Source organism: Dermacentor albipictus, unplaced genomic scaffold (genome assembly GCF_038994185.2).
Source record: "Dermacentor albipictus isolate Rhodes 1998 colony unplaced genomic scaffold, USDA_Dalb.pri_finalv2 scaffold_17, whole genome shotgun sequence".
Lineage (NCBI taxonomy): Eukaryota > Metazoa > Arthropoda > Arachnida > Ixodida > Ixodidae > Dermacentor > Dermacentor albipictus.
The window spans coordinates 6,318,068-6,325,973 of NW_027225571.1; positions in this window are offsets into that span (position 1 = coordinate 6,318,068).

The following is a 7,906-nucleotide window of genomic DNA, read 5'->3' on the forward strand; positions in this document are numbered from 1 at the left end:
CCTAAGATTGATCCTTGAGGAACGCCAGATTCGACTTTCAATTTTTGTGATACCAGATTGTCGACGCATACATACTGATACCGATTTGAGAGATATGATGTAATTAAATTCTGTGCTACTCCTCGAACACCATACGCAGCAAGATTCTTTAGAAGGATATCGTGCTGCACAGTGTCAAATGCTTTTTTTTAAATCCAAGAAAATCCCCAGAGTGAGCCGTTTGTTCTCAATATTTTCAAATATTTTGTCCTTTATGTTTGTTAAAGCTAGTTCTGCAGACTTATCCTTTTGAAAGCCATACTGCGACTTCGTAATTTTTTTGTGTTTATGAAAAAAAGACGTAAGCCTATCATTAATAAGACGCTCAAATATCTTGGAAAACACCGGCAAAACAGATATCGGCCTGTAGTTGGTAAGCTTTTTCTCATCGCCACCCTTGTAGACAGGGGTGATCTTAGCTATTTTTAATTCATCTGGGAACTCGCCGCGTGGAAGCATCTCATTTATTATATGGGTTAATACAGGACTCATAAGATGAGCGACATAATTGAATGGTAAGGCCTTTATTTCGTCTTCTCCGCCTGCAGCTTTGTTTCCTAGGGTCATGATAATTGCTTCAATTTCAGTAGGAGTCGCTAGTGTAAGCATAATGGAATCAACCAGCCCTGTAGTCATGAAAATATCCGCTTCCAAGTCTTGTGCACTATATACCCCTGGGCTTACAAAGTGTCGATTCATTTCATCAACAAGCTGTTGCCCAACTACACTGGCATTATCGATTACAATTTCATTCACGATATGCGTTTTTCGCCCTCGTCCAGTTAAATCGTTCACTGTCCTCCAGTCTACGTTGATCGTTTTGAATTTTGTAAAATTTTCTTTCGTAATAATCATCCCTTGCCTTTTTCAAATCGAAGTTTAATTTATTTCAGAATTTTTTAAACTCAGTCAATATGTCACAATTACGAGAGCTAACGAAACAGTGGTACAAATTATTTTTTTACGTATTCGTTTGTATAAGTCCACAGTTATCCATGGTTTTCTAACTTTTTTATTTCTTTTTTTCTGCTTTCGCAGAGGGAAGGCTGTATTGTACCACTTCTTGAATTTATCCAAGAAGATCTTGTACGCAGTTCTGGGGTTATACTGATCGTAAACAGCCTGCCAGCTTTCTTGGTTGATAAGGCAGCTGAACATGTTTAGCGTAGTTTCGTTTACCATGCGGAGCAAGAGGTTTCCTTCATCATTATGTTGTTTCTTGTAGGATGCATTTGTTAGGCAAAACACGGGCAGGTGATCGCTGATGTCATTCAAGATTACACCAGCGGAAAGACCATCGCTATCTATATTTGTGACGCAGATGTCAAGGGATGTGGCCGTGTCAACGGTCACCCTAGTGGGCAGTGTTATCACATTGTTGCACGCGTACTGGTGAACAGCATCTCGAAATGTGTTAGCATGTAAGTTACCGGATATTGTGTCAATATTTATATCTCCAAGCATCATAAACGGCGCATTCGCCGAGCTAAAAGAGCTAAGTGAATTTTCGAAAAATGACATGAATTCAGATACGCAGCCAGAAGGTGGCCTGTACACGGCGCAGACAATGGTGTTAAGCACTTTCACCGATAAGCTCTCGACATTTTCATCCATTCGGCACATGCTGTCTAATACCTTATGCGGTAAATTATCTTTTAAGTAAATGGCTATCCCACCACCTCTTTTGTTTTTCTACTTATGCTTCCCCATTTGTAACCTTGAAGGTAAGGGGGTTCCATTTCATCTGACAGCCAAGTTTCCGTGAGTATTATAACGGTAAATTTTAAGCTAAATGACTGCAGAAACATTTCAAGATCTTGAACCTTATTTTTAAGGCTTCTGATATTAAGATGAATGGCTGAAAACTTTCTTTCGCCTTTTTTTGTATTTTTCATTGAAATGATCACATTCATAATAGTGGCATTCCTGTGGTATGTCTTCCATTTGAGCTGTTGTGGACTGTACAGCTTATACAGTTTTTTTATACAATTATCTGCTCTATGTCAGCAACGCTGCTAATTCTGTGACTTGTGGTTTGCTCGTCCTTACGGGCAAAAATTTTCCCGCCAGTCACCCACACAAACTTCCATCCTACTACTTTTTTCTGAGCGATCGCAGCACCCAGAATTATCTTGTTTGAGCGGGTCAGGTGCTGGTTCACATAGATGGGTGTGCCGTCTCCACCATATTCAAGATCTTTTGTAGTCATCCTCTGCTTTCTTGCTTTTTGCAGAATCTTGTCCCATTTTGTGCGTTGTACAAAACGGACAACAATGTTTTTTTTTTTCGGAGGAGTTTGATGTGGGCACACGATGGCAGATGTCAATGTCCGAATCAGCAATCGGTTCATTCAGAGTACTCCCGATCCTCCTCACAACATCGACAACGTCACCTTCCTCAGGCACTCCTTTTATTTCTAAGTTGTTCATCCTTTGATACTGTTCTAATTGATCTATCCTTTATTCAATCTACAGTTTTCAGCTTCCAGTTCTTTGTTTTTCTTTGAAAGACTTTGGACTTCCTTTCTAAGTTCTTTCGTTTCACTTATGATTTCATTACACCATCACAGGTATCGTTGCAGTTTTTCACACTTTCTTTCAATGATCTGAGATCTGTCCTTAGTTCTCGCCTCAGGTGCTCAAGCGCCGTGGCAATATCTTTCACGTCCTTACACATTTACGTTTAAGTATAGAAAGTGCCTTACAGAAGTACCCAACAAAAGCAATGGCTGTGTCAAATACAATGTTTGCTGTATTCGGCAGGAGTGCACAGTCAAGATTTCGGGCTTTATACAATAGAAAATTATATTGCTCACCTGCAGAAGATACAGAAATTAGCCGTTGCTCTGTGGTGCACCGCTGCCGAACTGAAGATTCAGCTGAGGCGCTTCTGCTAATATAGGCAGAATCGTCCACCAGGGGAGTCCTTGTGCATGCGCTGTTCCGCCACTCGAAGCTTGTAATGCTTGCAATTATCCGCTGACGGCCGCTGATAGCACCGGACCAGCGACGAAGCAATGCCTTGCTCGGTAGATGGGCACGTGCCGAAAGCTGCAGAAGATACAGAAATTAGTCGTTGCGCTGTGGTGCACCGCTGCCGAACTCAAATACTTTTTTTACTTTCGAAAATACTTTCGCAAATACTTCACCTATCCTCGCCCAAAGCCGGTAGACTAATCCTAAGCGATTAGTCCTTGAATGTGAATGTCTCCCCATCTCCCTATCTCGAGCATGCGGTTACCCTACCGACCAAAATTAGAGACAACTACAGAGTCTCACCGTTTCTCAGAAACGTGCACCCATTACACAACATGGGTAGGCACCGGGCCCGCGCCTGCGCCATTCTCGTCCGCACCGACGCGGATCGTGAAGCCACTGCTCTTATAGGCGCGGCCCAGTTCGGCAACACATCAACTGTCGCGATAGCAGTCGTGGATGGCAACGGAACGTTACGATCATCCGCATTGGTTGAATTGGCCACCAGCGCTAAAACAAAACATATAGCCGTAGCCACCGCTATGGCATACCCCACATTTACCCATATCCTCACGGATTCGCGTGCTGCAATTCGGGCTTGCGAAAGCGGCAACGTATCTAAAGAGGTAGCGCATATACTACTAGCAAGCTCAAAAGAGAGCAAACGATGCCTCTCCTGGTTCCCCGCTCACATGGGGAAAGACATTCACCCGAAAAAACACAACCTCAATGAAACGGCCCAAGACCGTGCGTGAGAACTTGCCCGCCGTGACGGACCCACGGCCTCCGAGGGGATGGACATTGAGTTTCATGAGCCGCTACTAACTGACCAAGAAATCACCTCACACTATCGAAAAGGCAGAATTAAATACCCCCTCCCACACGCCAAACTCGAACGCGCGTAGGCGGCCGCGTTTCGAATGCTACAAACGAACTCGTATCCGTCACGAGGCCTACTAAGCCACTACAACTCAGAAATCCCGGCAAATTGCCCAGACTGCCCAGAACTCTACTACTCACTCTCGCACAGGCTATGGCAATGGACCGCGTTACCAAAGGTACCAAAGGGCCCTCTCTCCAGTGAGCCCGAATGCGAAGGAAAGAAAAAGTGGAGAAGGAAATGCAGGGAGGATTACCAGTTTAGCATAACCGGTTTGCTACCCTACACATGGAAGCGGGATGGGAGGATGAAAGATGTGGAAAGGAGAGAGAGAGAGAGAGCACATAGCACAGTACACACATCGTCAGTTAGAGTCCATCACTTTTCCGTGGTACGTGATATCACTGCCACAGCCGCTTGTCCAATGTCGTCTCTTTCAAAAACCGAAGTAGTCCCATCGTCGCCTTCAGCCGCGATGTCTTTTGTCGGCGGCATGTGAAAATCGTTTCGAGGGATAGTGGTCTAGTGTCAACGTGCGCTAGAACGGATGCGAGGGACTGTCGCTGAACTTTATATGCAGGACAGTCGCACAGAATGTGTTCAAGCGTCTCCTCGCAAAGACAGGCATTGCAGAGAGCGTTGTCGGCCATTCCAATGCGAAATGAGTAAGATTTCGTGAAAGCCACCCCTAGCCATAAGCGATAAAGCGGAGCGGCCTCTCTTCGGCGGAGTCCAGTTGGCATACAGAGATGCATCAAAAAGGGCAGGGGGTATTGACGGTTGCTCCGGTTGCTTTGGCTGCTTGGTGTGCACCTTAGAGAGAGCGAGATAACCTGTGCAAGCACCCAAAGTCTGCTAGCTGCGTCGGACCGTGAAAGTGGTATGGCCTTTTCTTGTGCGTCTTCAAGGGCTGCCCGAGCGGCATTATCGGCATCTTCGTTTCCTATGACACCGATAATGAATGGGAAGAAGCCCTCAAATGCCGGGACCTCAAACTCCAACTCAAGGCCGTCCAGAGGGCCGAAGAACTGGCGGAGCGTCACAACGTTCCCGTCCTGACTTGAGCGTCGCCTACGGTTACGGCCCAAGGGGCTCCCCGCGTGCCATCTCCCAACGGCTTAAACCTCCTCAGGACCTCAATAAAGTTCTTGACTGACTGATTGCGAGGTTTTGTCTATGTGTGCGGTGACCTTTGTTTCCTGTGAGACTTTTTTGCCCTTTATCAAGCTGTATCTTCGCATTTGTAATGTACGAGGGCGAGTCAAATGGAAGTGAGCCAACCAAGCCCGCGCAATGATGGTTGTGTTCATTAGCTGCGAAGCATGCGTGTAGCACACAGGCATCTCCCATTTACAAAAGTGACACGCAAGTGTGAGAATAAAGATTTTTAATGCTCTCACACAATGTGTTGAACATGGTTGAGTGACATAATGGACACTCCAAAGTGGAATAGCGTGGTGTCGTGAGGTTTTTACAGCTGAAGGTGTACGTTGAACATTGCATTTCGTTGGCGACTTGGTGGTGAAGCGTTAGAGCAAATGGTTCAAAAACGGACGTGAAAAATGCAAAGATGATCCAAGACCATGCCAAAGCCACCGTGCAATCACCCGCAACACAATTGCAAAGGTTGATGAGATGATTAGGCAATAACGGAGGATAAAAAAATTAATAATAACGGAGGATAAAAAATTAATAATAACGGAGGATAAGCGTCGATGAACTGGCAAAGCGTGTAAACATCAGTCACGGTTTGGCTCAAACCATAATTCAGTAACATTTCGGTTACCGGCTCTTGTGTGCACAGTGGATGCCCTAGATTTCGACTCACAGCCAGCAGACGAAGTTCGGCGCTGCCTTGACTCGATCATCTAATCCGGTATCACAATGAGGGTGACGACTTCTTGTCTGCATTTGCGACCGGGAACGAATTATGGTGCCACTACTACAGCTTGAAACACGAAGCCAAAGCTTACAGTGCAAACATTTAAATTCACCATCCTCAAGGAAAGAAAATCAAGTTGCCATTTCCGTCGGAAAGGTGTTGACTTTTTTTTCGATCGTCAGAGGTCATTACTGATTGTGAAACGTTATTTATTATTGTTATTGTGAAACGCCGGATCGGCTGCGTGTCGCAGTCAAGAACAAACGGCGTGGAAAAATGACGAATGGTGTCATCTTGACCCTACGACAATGCCAGTGCCCACGTCGCTTATGATGTTAATACAAAACTGGCAAAGTGTAAGTAGGAAGCGCTGCAACATCCGTCATACAGTGCAGATCTGTCGCCTTGCGACTTCCTCATTTTGGTGCAATTCAAGAAACAGCTCAAGGGAACCAGATTCGTGTCGGACGATAACGTGAATATACAGATCTTTTGAAGCAGCAAAGCAAGGAGTTTTATGCGACAGGAATCACGCGACTCATTAGCCGGTGGCGCATATGTCTAAATGCTCATGGAGACTACTTTTAAATAAATACCCCGTTTGCCATATATTGCAATCGGCTCACTTTCATTTGAATCGCCCTCGTATATTTTGCAGAATTCCTGCTTTTTATACGTGGAGGGCTCTTTGTTGCGACTATAATTTCGGTCCATTTGCTAACAGTACACGACCGATGATAGCTGCTCATGAGCAATACATCGGAACAAATGACCGAGTCATTGAAATTTTTGTGTGGTTGTGGTATATGTACAAAAATGTAAACAAGGTTCTTCGCTGACAGAGTTTCATTAAACTATTTGTCCTCAAATTGTTAATTTCATGGCCTTTACATTTTTCATAACAGCGGCATTAACTGCTTTGCTGGTTTCGAGCTGATGTAGTTCTAAAGTTCATGTGATATTTTCTTTACCTATTCATCATCATCATCAGCAGCAGCAGCAGCAGCAGCAGCAATCTGGTTACGCCCACTGCAGGGCAAAGGCCTCTCCCATATTTCTTCAACTACCCCGGTCATGTACTAATTGTGGCCATGCCGTCCCTGCAAAATTCTTAATCTCATCCGCCCACCTAACTTTCTGCCGCCCCCTGCTACGCTTCCCTTCCCTTGGAATCCAGTCCGTAACCCTTAATGACCATCGGTTATCTCCCCTCCTCATTACATGTCCTGCCCATGCCCATTTCTTTTTTTGATTTCAACTAAGATGTCATTAACTCGCGTTTGTTCCCTCACCCAATCTACTCTTTTCTTATCCCTTAACGTTACACCTATCATTCTTCTTTCCATAGCTCGTTGCGTTGTCCTCAATTTGAGTAAGCCTCCAGGTTTCTGCCCCGTACGTGAGTACTGGTAAGACACAGCTATTATACAGTTTTCTCTTGAGGGATAATGGCAAACTGCTGTTCATGATCTGAGAATGCCTGCCAAACGCACCCCAGCCCATTCTTATTCTTCTGATTATTTCCGTCTCGTGATCCGGTTCCGCAGTCACTACCTGCCCTAAGTAGATGTATTGCCTTACGACTTCCAGTGCCTCTTTGCCTATTGTAAATTGTTGTTCTCTTCCGAGACTGTTAAACATTAAGTTTTCTCCAGATTAATTTTTAGACCCACTGTTTTGCTTTGTCTCTCCAGGTCAGTGAGCATGCATTGCAGTTGGTCCCCTGAGATACTAAGCAAGGCAATATCATCAGCGAATCGCAAGTTACTGAGGTATTCTCCATTAACTTTTATCCCCATTTCTTCCCAATCCAGGTCTCTGAATACCTCCTGTAAACACGCTGTGAATAGCATTGGAGAGATTGTATCTCCCTGCCTGACGCCTTTCTTTATTGGGATTTTGTTGCTTTCATTATGGAGGACTACGGTGGCTGTGGAGCTGCTATAGGTATCTTTCAGTATTTTTACATACAGCTCGTCTACACCCTCATTCCGTAATGCCTCCATGACTGCTGAGGTTTCGACAGAATCAAATGCTTTCTCGTAATCAATGAAAGCTATATATAAGGGTTGGTTATATTGCGCACATTTCTCTATCACCTGATTGATAGTGTGAATATGATGTATTGTT